The 12,776-nt window shown below is 51.7% G+C and overlaps 1 protein-coding gene across 6 annotated transcripts in view; it reads left to right on the top strand.

The window, feature by feature from the left end:
• Positions 1-9,198: 9,198 nt before the first annotated feature.
• ILF3 (interleukin enhancer binding factor 3) overlaps positions 9,199-12,776 on the top strand; it is a 28,305-nt gene continuing 24,727 nt past the window's right edge. For all 6 annotated transcript variants that reach the window (XM_067733759.1, XM_067733756.1, XM_067733758.1 and 3 more), the window contains exon 1: positions 9,199-9,240. The gene's annotated coding sequence lies outside the window, so the exon portion shown is untranslated. The remainder of the gene's footprint in view (positions 9,241-12,776) is intronic.

Here is a 12,776-nt window from a genome sequence, read left to right as displayed (position 1 = left end):
TACTCTCCCCAGGGAGAAGGAGGGAGGGCAGGAAGCCTCTGTCTGCCGGCCTCCGCCTGAATTCCACCATGCGGGCGGCTCAGGTTTCTCCTGAACAAATAGCCCTTATTAGGCTCCGATCCTCAGACTGCAGAAGGTGGCAGTGACCTGCCTACCTCCTCATCACACAGCCTGGACATGTGCCCCCAGGCCTGCTTTGTCCCTGGCGGGGCACCTGGGCACCATAGTCTCGTCTAAAGGGCTTCAGACCTGCCAAGCTGCCCGACCCTGCTAACCTGGAGGCTCGCTACTGCCCCCTTGGTGCCAGCTCGCTTACTGTCACCTCTGGGCCAACTGCTCCACCATGTTAACTGCCTTTCTCCCTCCTACATTCCTGCCTCCGGAATTTTTTCTTAAATAACGACCATTTCTGGAGTACTTCTCATCTGCTTATGTACTGTCGCCATTCACTAATTAAGGCAGGTGAGTTGGGCGACGTGTCTGAAGGTGACCCCAGCAGGAAAGGGGTTGAGAAGGTCAGGTCTCCAAAGCCCTCACCCGCTATCCCGTACAGATGTTCTTTGGGTTTCCTTGTTCGTTCGATCTTTTAGGTTTGTTCCTTTCTTACCCCCCAGCTCCTGTTAACCCCGCCTCCAAAACAGCTCCTAAACCTGCTCACTTCTCCCCATAGTTTCAGCTCCCAACCTTCGTTATCAACTCATCCGTCCCCACTCCTTCACTGTTTCCCCCACAGGTGCGGAAGGGCGCCTGCTAACACCGGAGTGAGTTCACACCCCTCCTCTGCTCAAGAACCCTCCGTTGCTCCCTTTTACTGAGTGAAAGCCAAAGTCTTCATGGCAGCCCACAAGGCCCTGCCCCATCCGCCCCATTGACACCCTCTTGCTGACTCTTCCAGACACCCTGGCCCCAGGGATTGTGCCTGAAACGCTCTCCACCTGGCTCTTTCTACAGCTAGCTCCCCATCCTGCCTTCAGCTCAGCGCTTACCTCGAGGAAGCCTTCCCTGCTCATCAAAAGTTGGCCTTGGGACTTCCCTGGTGGCGCAGTGGTTGAGAGTCCGCCTGCCGATGCGGGGGACACGGGTTCATGCCCCAGTCCGGGAAGATCCCACATGCTGCGGAGCGGCTGGGCCCGTGAGCCATGGCCGCTGAGCCTGCGCGTCCGGAGTCTGTGCTCCGCAACTGGAGAGGCCACAACAGTGAGAGGCCCGCGTGCCGCAAAAAAAAAAAAAAAAAAAAAGTTGGCCTTGGGACTTCCCTGGTGGCACAGTGGTTAAGAAGGTTAAGAATCCACCTGCCAATGCAGGGCGCACGGGGTTCGAGCCCTGATCTGGTAGGATCCCACATGCCGCGGAGCAACTAAGCCCTTGCGCCACACCTACTGAGCCTGCGCTCTAGAGCCCGCGAGCCACAACTACGGAAACACGCGCGCCTTGAGCCCATGCTCCGCGACAAGAGAAGCCACCGCAATGAGAAGCCTGCGCACCGCAGCGAAGAGTAGTCCCTGCTCTCCGCAACTAGAGAAAGCCTGCATGCAGCAATGAAGACCAGCGCAGCCAAAAATTAATTAATTAATTAAAAAAAAAAGTTGGCCTCTCTTAGTGATGACCACGTCACCGTTTCTTTTCCTCATGGCATTTGTCACAGTCTGCAATGACTTCTTTGTATTTTCACTTGCTAACTGTCAGTCTCCCCACCCAGAATGTGAGATCTTGCCTATTCTTTAGTATTGAGACTTTATCCCAGGGCTGGGCGGAGTGCCTGGGACAGAGCAGGCACTCAGTATAGAGGCATGAAACAGCTGAATGAATGTAAAGGGTTTAGCACAGTGCCTGATCTGGAAAGTGCCCAGTGTTAGCAAAAGTAGAAGCAGGGAGACCAAAGAGGAGGCTACTGCTCTAGTCCCAGCACATGCTCTGATGTGTCTTGGTGATAAAACGTGTGCAGATTTTGGATATAATCTGAAGAGAAGCTGACCTGATTGATTACACGTGGAATGTGAAAGAAAGGAGCTGGGACTTCCCTGGCGGTCCAGTGGTTAAGACTCTGCGCTCCCAATGCAGTGGGCCTGGGGTCGATCCCTGGTTAGGGAACTAGGTAAAGCCTGCATGCCACAACTAAAAGATCCGGCACGCAGCAACAAATATCCCACGTGCCTCAACTAAGACCTGGCACGGCTAAATAAATAAATAAATATTTTTTTAAAAAAGGAAAAGAGCCAAAGAAGCAGGAGGAAGCACAGCTTTGAGTGGAGGCAAGCCCAGGCAGAGTCCTGCAGAGGGCACATGTTGCCTGATTGCCAGGGAGCTCTGGAGGTTGAGTTACAGCCTGCACTGGTAAGTCATTGATTAGAGGTGGCCCCAGGGGAAGGTAAGCTCCCAGGCACTTCTGATTCTCTGAGTGTGCTAGCAAAGGTGCATTGGCAACGTGGTCCAGAGCCCAGGGGTAGTTCTCTGAAGAAGAGTTGCAGGTACAGGCAGTGGTGCAAAACCACACAAAGCCCTGGCAAGGGTGCAGAGAAATGATAAAGTGGACCCGAAGGGATCTGGGTAGGTAGGTTGGGTTTTTTTGTTTTTTTTTTTTAGCTGCGCCACGCAGCATGTGAGATCTTAGTTCCTCAACCAGGGATTGAACCCACACCCCCTTCATTGGAAGCGCATTGTCTTAACCACTGGACCGCCAGGGAAGTCCCAGGTAGGTTCATTTTGGACCCATTGAACACAATACCTCCAAGGGAAGCTGTCACATAGATGGTTGCATGGGTGGATCTGGACCACAGGAGAGAATTTCAGGCTGCAGGCATGCCATCAAGAGTGCTCAGTGTTTTGGATGGTCTTTCACGTCCCCAGGGCTGGCTGAGACTACTTGCCCTAGACAGAGGCCAGTCTGAGCCCTGGGGAGAGGAGGAGAAAAAGTGGACTTGAGGAGAGCCAGAGAGGGACATCTGGAGCTGGGGGAACACAGGGATGTGGGCACAAGTGCTCATGGCTTTAGTGGTGGAAGAATATGCATGGGAGCAACTGTTTGCTCTTGAAATAAGCAGGAAGGTCATCAGCTGAGAGCAGAGCACGGGGAGATGGCAGAGCTGTGAGAAGAATGAAGGTGTGAGAAATCATCTTTGCGTGCAGGAGAGCACCGCGTGAACAAGGAATGTTACGAGGGTTGTGGGAGTTTCTTTTCTCCCCCCAAACTCACCGGGGTACAAGGTGCAGGTGGAAAGCTAGATTTAGTTGCGGCTAATGGAGAGGAGCAGGGACTTGAGGGTATGGGCAAGGGAGAGATGAAGGATGGATCCTATCTCTCTGCTGCTCAAGACCCTCCTACGTAGCTAAAAAGAACCTGCTGTAGAGCACAGGGAACTCTACTCAATACTCTGTAATGGCCTATATGGGAAAAGAATCTAAAAAAAAAAAAAAAGAGTGGATATATGTATATGTGTGATTCACTTTGCTGTACACCTGAAACTGACACAGTTGTAAATCAACTATACTCCAATAAAAAAACCCAAACCAAACCAAACCAAAACCCTCCTTTGGAGTTCAAGGCACCCAGAGTGAAAGCCACTGTCTCCATGTGGGTCCAGGGGGCCCTATAGGACCACTTCACCCTTTCCTGCATGGTGCTTCTTCCCCTCCTCCCTCACTGGCCCTGTTCCAGCCCCTCGGGCCTCCTCCTTGCTGCTCCTTCCACAAGCACAGACAACCTCTGGGACTTTGCACTGACTGTTCCCTCCGCCTGGAAGACTCTCTACCCAGCAATCTGCTTGGCCTAGGTCCTTAGGCTCCCTGTAAGGGCTTTTCTGCACACCATCTGACTTAAAATCGCACCCACCCTGGCCCTGCACCCCCCAGCTTTATTTTCGCCACTGCACTTGCCACTATGGACATCTTACATACTTCGCTCGTTGTTTATTGCCTTCCTCCCTTTCTAGGTCAGCTCCATGAGGCCAGGCCCATTGGATGGTTTTCTCACTGGGTCCCAGCAGCTGCTCCCAGCTGCATGGCCTCTAAGGCCAGCTCCTCTGCCTCCAGAGACAGTCTGTAAGTTACCAGCTCTGGTGGCCGGCATTCATTGCTGCAGTTTGCCTCTCTGAGAGGTATATAGAATGAGTCAGGATGAGGCCAGGCCAGGGGGAGAGGACTGCTGCCCTTTTGGAAAGGAGGTACAGATGTGCAGGCCAGTTACAAGCTGGCAGAAAACTCAAAAGTGGCCCAGGCAAGGGACAGACACAAAGATGTCTTCCAATTCTGTAACATTCTAGAACAGGTAATGTTCACCCTGGTGATGTAAGAAAAGGCCTGGCAATTGGCTGGGAAGGGCAGGAGGTAACTTCCTGGGGTGGTGACAATGTTCCTTGTCTTGACTGGGGTGGTACTTACACAGATGTATGCTATGTAAAAATTTACCAAGCTCTACACTTAGGATTGGGTAAATATTATATTACTTATCTGTGAGGTTGGCCTGATTTGGGCACATCGGTGGGTGACCCACGTACAGCCACTTTGAGTGCGCTCAGCCATGCACTTCATGTAGTAGATACAAGGGACTGAAGAGGAACCGTGTTGGAACTTCCCTGGTGGTGCAGTGGTTAAGAATCCACCTGCCAACGCAGGGGACACGGTATCGATCCGTGGTCCGGGAAGATCCCACACTCCACGGAGCAACTAAGCCCGTACGCCACAACTACTGAGCCCGCACGCCTAGAGCCCGTGCTCTGCAACGAGAAGCCACCGCAATGAGAAGCCCGCGTACCGCAATGAAGAGTAGCCCCAGCTCGCCGCAACTAGAGAAAGCCGACGCGCAGCAACGAAGACCCAACACAGCCAAAAAAAACAAAACACCGTCGTAAAATACACGTTAAATTTACCACCATAACCATTTTAAAGTGTGCAGTTCAGTGGCATTAGGCACATTCACATTGTTGGGCAACCACCAGGCATCTCCAGAACTTTTTCGTCTTCTCAAACTGAAACTCTCTCCTCATCAAACACTAACTCCCCACCCCCCTCCCCCAGCCCTGGCACCCGCCATCCTACTCTCTGTGTCTATGGACTTGACTCCTCTAGGGACTCAAATGAATAGACTCATGCAGTATTTGTCCTTTTGTGACTGGTTTATTTCACTTAACAAAATGTCCTCAAGGTTCATCCATGTTGTAGCATGTGTCAGAATTTCCTTTCCTTTTAGGGCTGAGTAATATTCCACTGTATGGATGGACCACATTTTGTTTATCCATCCATTCATCCATCCATGGACATTTGAGTTGCTTCTACCTTTTGGCTATTAATGCTGCTACCAACTTGGGTGTACAAGTATGTCAAGTCCCTGCTTTCATTTCTTTTGGGTATATACTCAGAAGTGGAATTGCCAGGACTTCCCTGGCAGTCCAGTGGTTAAGACTCCATGCTTCCAATGCCAGGGGTGCAGGTTTGATCCCTGGTCAGGGAACTAAGATCTCACATATCTTGTGGCACGGCCAAAAAAAAAAAAGAGATAAAAAGTGGAATTGCTGGATGACATGTTAATTCTATGTTTAATTTTTGGAGTAAACACCGTAATGTTTTCTTGCCCCATCTTTTGGCTCAGCTTTCTTCCAGGTCAGTTTCATTCTCTGTCAAACATTCCCTGTCCCCCAACCACACCTTGTACTTTGGCTTCAAGATCAGAGAAATAAAGGCTTCTTTTACCCACAGATCCCAAGGCTGGTGCTCACTGGCTCTGACTAGCCTGACTTTGGTCAGTTACTGCTAAGCCAATCATTGTAGCCAGGCCATGGGACTAGTTTCAGAGTCCAGCAGTGGGGACCCAACAACTGAACTACAGACTGAGCAAGGGAGCAGGGTGGTTCCCCAAAGCACGGCGGTCAACCTACGTTCACTCTACTGAGAGAGTGGCAAAGCAGCAGGTGTGGTTCAAAAAACTTTCAAGCGGAGTTCTTGGGTGTGATCAGGGGACTTTGGGGTTGGGGGCCTGAAGTAGGAGAAATCTCTTAAGTTGAGGAAGGCAAGGAATGGAGAGGATGTTCATGAAGACACTAAAGTCCCACAGGATGGCAGAATCTATTTAGATCAAGGGACTGCAAGAGGAGAGGGGCAGACCTCACTCTTCAACTAATGAGGGAGTGGGTGTAATGGAGACAGAAGGTAAAGCCAGATGACAGTGGGCAGGGGTCAGCTAAGGCAAGGAGGTGAGAGAATTGTTATGCATACAGGGGGTTGCTAACCATGGAATAATGGAAAGGCAAGGGTGGGAGGCTGGGCCAGGGTGGAGGTGTAGGGATGAGAGGGCAGATGACATCTTGGGTCTCCATCTTGTATGGTGACCAAGGAGAGAACATGGACAAGGAAGGCCGGGCTGAAAACCTCTTACCCAGCAGCTCCTGGTGGATGGCGTACGGGTGGGTCCACGGGAATACACTCTTAAGGGAGTTCTGGTTTTCTCATCACCTCACCTGCACTTTAATGGACCACGTCACTGAAAGAATCTGGTTGGACGGGGCACCAGTCCAATAGGTAACAATCACAACCACAACTGTTTTTTTTTTTTTTTTTTTTTTTGCGGTACGCGGGCCTTTCACTGTTGTGGCCTCTCCCGTTGCGGAGCACAGGCTCCGCACGCGCAGGCTCAGCGGCCATGGCTCACGGGCCCAGCCGCTCCGTGGCATGTGGGATCTTCCCGGACCGGGGCACGAACCCGCGTCCCCTGCATCGGCAGGCGGACTCTCAGCCACTGCGCCACCAGGGAAGCCCCACACAACTGTTTCTTTAGCATTAACTCCATGCCAGCCACTCCAGCAACACTTTGAGGTTCAAAAACTCTTCAGGTCCATCCTGGGCTCCTCCATGGAGCCTTGGCCTGTAATCATGATCTTATCTGCCCATATATCAAAGGAATTTGGTAAGGGCTACCTTAGAGGAATGAGATCCTCAAAAGCCACTTCTTCAGAAATGTAACCTTGGGAATTGCCTGGCAGTCCAGTGGTTAGGACTCAGCGCTTTCACTGATGTGGGCCCAGTTTCGCTACCTGGTCAGGGAACTAAGATACTGCAAGCTGCCTGGCGCAGCCAGAAAAAAAAAAAAAAAAAGCGACCTTGGGTCCCTCCCAAGAAAGGTCCTATGGGCTTGCCAATCAGAAAACTAGAAACCTTCCTTGTTCTGCCACTTGGTAGCGCTATTAGCTTAGTCAACTTGCCCCACCTCTGAGCCTCTTCCCTCAAGTGTCACGCAGAGGAATAGCTGATCTCTAACTCAGTGTTAAAGCCAAGTTATCACCTTTATTGTCATGGTGACCTTGAACAATTAAATTTATTTTAGCTAATTTTGTCTGAATACTGCCCCATTAATTTAACCAAAACTTTTTTCAATCTGAAACTTTATTTAAAGAAAGATCTCCAAGTCGGGGGAAAAAAAGCAAGATGCAGAGCGTCTATTATTTACGAGAAACTCTAATAAAAACATAATTAAGCATCTCTGGAACTAAAACATCTCTGGAGAGATACACACAAAAAACTTTACAATGGTTGCCAAAAAGGAGGGTGTCTGGAGGAGACAAATTGACTTTGTTTTCTCACATCGTTTTGCACATTTGACATTTTATTTATATCGTATGAATAGATTATTGGTTCAAGATCTAAGTGTAAACAAAAATGAAAAGTGATAGGTACAGCATGCACTCATTCTGTAATCACATTTTTACACCTTACCTTGTTAGTAACAACTATCATTTTGGGGCATTTGTTCTGCACAAAGAATTGTGCCAGGTGCTTTCAAGAAAATAAATCATCACCATTTTGTAGATAACAAAACGGAGGCTCAGGGAGGGGCACTATTCTTGGTCACACCGGGAGACTCAAACCTAGTGCGACCCTGGATCTTGCATTCTTAACAAATTAGCTGCACCATCCCTACGTTTTTGCAAGGAAAATCCGTTATTAGGCCGTAAGTTTTGAACTTCTCGCCTTCTTTAGGAAGGAAAGCTTTTGAACTACTCCTTGCTCCAAATCTCGGCAGTCTGAATCACAGACTCGCACACGACAACCTGCCTAACAACGACGCCTGTCGAGCGCCAACTTGATCCTGACACTGGAGATGAGTGGCGTTTAGTTTATGCATAGGTTGTACATCGGGGATCTCACGAAGCGCTCGGGAGGATTCAACGACACCAGGCTTGTAAAGAAAAGGCGCTCGGTCCCCGGTAGCTTTACTTATGAGCCCTGAGAAGTGGTTGGCCGAGCATCTCTGTCGCAGCCCCAGCTCTCCCACCAAAGACCGTTAAGTCTCCAGTTGGGTTTTTTTTTGGATCGGGCGTCCGTTTCTCCATCTGTGAGTGGGCGGCTGGAAGATCCCGGCCAACTCGGTTCTGCCCTTCAGAAGCTCGGCAATCCGGCTGGGCGCTACACCGGATAAAGTTTTAACACCAAAGACCCGGGGCGCTCGCTTGGCACCAGTCCCGGGGCAGCAACGAGGAGCTCGGCCCGTCCTTTCCTCGCACACGCACCTCGAGTCTGCTCGGCCTCTCGCAGGAGATGCGGACAGTGGGGAGTAAGTTCCGCGGTAATCCCTCGATTGGAGGCCGAACCTCCTCTACCGAGAACAAGCCACTATGAGTACGCTCACGCGCAAGCTTCCTTCCCGTTTCCGCCAACGTACTTCAACGAGTGTAAGATGGCGTCCGCGCAGGCGCGTAAACTAGCAACCGCAGAGAGACTCAGACGTTCGCCCTGCCTCACGTGGTAATGGCCTCTCAAAAAACCGCCATTGAAAAAAAGAGCCGCGATGTTGTCACATGATGCAGGCCTACCAATACGACAACGGGAAGGCGCCACGGTCCTTGTCACGTGGCCAAGGAGAACGCTGAATTTGCCACTGTCACATGATCAAGTAGAGGCGTGGAAAGGGGAGGGAAACGTTCCGACGCCACGTAACGCCTACGGTTCTGTCACGTGACTAGGGCCCACCTCCTTATCTCTCTTTGTCCCTCCTTCCCTCTCCGGCTGGGCCTGCGTCGAGCGGCAACGCGGCGGCGAAGGGGCGGGGCTCCGACCGGTCACGTGGCCCCGCACCTCCCCGGCGCGCGCCCGCCCGCTCGCCCCCGGCCCCGGCTCCGGCTCCTCCTCCTCCTCTTCTCGCCATTGCAGTTGGACTCAGCAGCCCGGTGCGCACCGCGTGGCTTTTGGGGCGAGACCCCGGCGGGATCTGGCAGGAGGGCGGCGGCTGCGGTCGGAGAACGGGACGCGGACAAGGTAAGAGTCAATGTGGCGGCGGCCGGGCCCGCTCCCGCCTCTCCCCCTCCCCCCGCCCCTCCTCCCACTCAGCGCGGGATCGGCTGAAGAGTCGAGGTGACAAGGCCTGAGGCGCCCCGCGCTCCCCGCTTCCGCCCAGTCCTCTCGCTCTGGCGCCTGGCTCATTCCTTCCTTGCCAGCCTTGCTCCCGCGCTCGGCCGTTACTCTCCCCCATTGTGCAGAGGAAACAAAATGGCGGCGGCGAGGGCCCGGTGCGCGCGCATCCGCCCCCCCTCGCGGCCCCTCGGCCGGCGGCGGCGCCTCTCGCGGGGGGTGCGCGCGCACCGGGCCCCCGGCCGCCGCCTCCCCCGGGCCGGGCTTTGTCTGTTGTGGCGCTACGCGCGCACGCGCGCACGTGCCGGCAGCACACACCCCCCTCCGGCCAGGAGCATCCTGACCCGCGCTGCGGGGGCGACCCCCCTTCCCATCTGTCCTCCTCTTTGTCCCAGTCCCGCCCCGAGTTCCAGGAGGGTCCCAGGTTCCCAAGGCGGGAAACGTCGCCTCCTTTGTCCTTACGTGGGGCAGAGAGGCAGACCCCCTCCCTGGAACCCCGTCATTATTTGGATTGCAAAGGAGGCTTCATGGGGTTCCCAAATCTCTGGCTACCTAGGCCTCCCCCAGATCAGGAGCCAGATTTGGCGGAGGGTTTAAGCTTTTCTTCTTTTTAATTCAGGTGTTTCATTGATGTTGAATTTTCTCCAGATTGCTTCGGACTTGGCATTCATTCTACCCCAAAACTGTGATCTGGTGCGATATTTGAGTGTCCTGTGATCTGCAAGATTGGGACCCAAGCATGAGAGTTTGAAATCCTTTCCCTTTTCTACCTTATTTTCTCAAGTAGTTGAGTGACAGATTCTTGGGGTTGCTCTTGAGGTTCTGTCCAGGGTAATACTCCGCCTGGTGGAATTATTTGGGGTGTACAGTGATCAGCATGTTCTCCCCCAGTTCACTGTCTAAACCTAGGGAGAGTAAGCCATCTCTTCTCAATATTTCCAAAACTGTTTGAAAGTTGCTTGAGATTCTGCCTTGGGGACCTGATCCATCAGCAAGGAAGCATTGGCTAGCCTTTTCCAGACCCAGGTATTTCAGTGATTCTGAATCTTTTTATGATTGCTTAGGACTGTGATGGCTTTAAAATGAGTGGTCTGGTTGGCATATTTGGAGTCCACGGGAAAACACAAGGTGTCACCCGAAGTTAGGACTGAAATTTACAACTTTAGGCTCTTTTCCTCCACGGATTGCTCACAGTGCTGCCACTATGCTTTGTGTGTGGTCTCATGGGATGTAGCTACAGCAGCCGCTCAGACTGTGAATGAAATGTGGGAACCAGAGGCTCATTCACAGCTGGAATGGGGGGGGGAAAGGCCCCAGGGCACTGGTAGGTGCTACTATCCCTGTCACTAGTCCTGGGTCTTTACCCCTGAGCTGTCTCTTGGCCTTGTGGACAGCTCCTGGTCCCTGGGATTTGTGAATAGAATCTGTGCAGACTCTAGCGTTGTCTGAATTGATTGGAGGCAGGCAGTTACTGCCAGGCTTGGCTTTGCTAGCACTGGGCACTAATTTATCAGGGTCTCCCTACCCTGCTGAAGCTTGGGCCAGCCTGGGAATCTCCCTGTTTGTGGAGTGGAGTGGTGCCTAATCATTTGCAGTTTTTCTTTGTTTTTTCCTGATTGAACTTGTCCAGTGCCTGTAGGTAAAAATTCCTTTAACTACTTCCACTGTACTCGAGGAGATGCCCACATTCCTGGGAGTGAGGAATCTAAGGCTGTCTCTTATTTTTCTTAAATTATTTTCTTGTCAAAACAAACAAAAAAATATTGGCAGGAGTGGCTGCTAATATACACATATATTATGTATTTTTAATTTTACTTTTTGTCTGCGTTGGGTCTTCATTGCAGTGCGCGGGCTTTTTCTAGTTGTGGTGATCGGGGGCTGCTCTTCGTTGTGCGCGGGCTTCTCATTGCGGTGGCTCTTCTTGTGGAGCACACGCTCTAGGTGCATGGGCTTCAGTAGTTGTGGCATGCGGGCTCAGTAGTTGTGGCTCACAGGCTCTAGAGCGCAGGCTCAGTAGTTGTGGCGCACGGGCTTAGTTGCTCCGTGGCATGTGGGATCTTCCCGGACCAAGGCTCGAACCTATGTCCCCTGCATTGGCAGGCGGATTCTTAACCACTGTGCCACCAGGGAAGTCCTGGCTATTAATATCTTTTCTTTTCTCAGTTTAAGGAGAACACTTTGGTTTTTTAAATTTATTTATTTTTGGCTGTGTTGGGTCTTCGTTGTTGCGGGTAGGCTTTCTCTAGTTGCGTCGAGTGGGGGCTGCTCTTCATTGCGGTGCGCAGGCTTCTCATTGCTGTAGCTTGTCATCGCGGAGCATGGGCTCTAGGCACGCCAGCTTCAGTAGTTGTGGCACACGGGCTCGGTAGCTGTGGCTTGCGGGCCATAGCGCACAGGCTCAGCAGTAGTGGCGCACGGGCTTAGTTGCTCCGCAGAATGTGGGATCTTCCCAGACCAGGGCTCGAACCCATGTCCCCTGAATTTGCAGGTGGATTCTTAACTACTGCACCGTCAGGGAAGTCCACTGGCTGTTAATATTTTGATGTCACAAATATGGTGCTCATGCTCCCCTGGTTAAATTTGCCACATAGGGACAGGTGGAGTCGCTGATGAGGAAAGAGCCTTTTACAAGTCTATAAATCTCTTCTCTTTGGTTAAACATAGGCAGAACTTGTAGGCTTCAGCAGCGTGTGGGAGTTGGAAGTGTGCTCACTTTTTAAAAATTATTTATTTATTTTTGGCTGCATTGGGTCCTCGTTGCTGCATGTGGGCTTTCTTTTATTTGCGGCGAGCAGGGACTAGTCTTAGTTGCGGTGTGCGGGCTTCTCATTGCGGTGGCTTCTCTTGTTGCGGAGCATGGGCTCTAGGCGTGCGAGTTTCAGTATTTGTGGCGCATGGGCTCAATAGTTGTGGTGCATGGGCTCTAGAGCGCAGGCTCAGTAGTTGTGGCGCACAGGCTTAGTTGCTCTGCGGCATGTGGGATCTTCCCCGACCAGGGCTCGAACCGGTGTCCCCTGCGTGGGCAGGCGGATTCTTAACCACTGCACCACGAGGGAAGCCCTGTGTGCTCAGTTTTGAAAAAGGCTTTAGAAGTTTTCTTTGGGCTGAGGCAGCTCCCTCTTACTTACCTTTCTCATCTTTCTCTCCAGTTCTTCCTGATTTCACCTTTTACATCTCAGAGGAATGATTCCTTCCCCCTGGAAACTTGCCCTCCTGCTGTGTTTTGTCATTAAGTTGCTTAACTTTGTGCAGTCTTGAAGGATGTGTAAAGTGTCACCATCTAGTATTAGCAGGTATGGCCCACAAAATGGTGATACTTGATTTGCACGTTGCTTTGATCGAATATTCTTAGGAGTTAGGATTTTTAGGCTCTGTGTATTATTATTATTAATTTATGGCTGTGTTGGGTCTTCGTTGCTGCGTGCAGGCTTTCTCTAGTTGCA

The sequence above is a fragment of the Pseudorca crassidens genome, chromosome 3, assembly GCF_039906515.1.
Source record: "Pseudorca crassidens isolate mPseCra1 chromosome 3, mPseCra1.hap1, whole genome shotgun sequence".
In the NCBI taxonomy this organism is placed as follows: domain Eukaryota; kingdom Metazoa; phylum Chordata; class Mammalia; order Artiodactyla; family Delphinidae; genus Pseudorca; species Pseudorca crassidens.
Note: the sequence above shows the minus strand (reverse complement) of the source record. Positions and strands in the feature narration are given on the sequence as shown.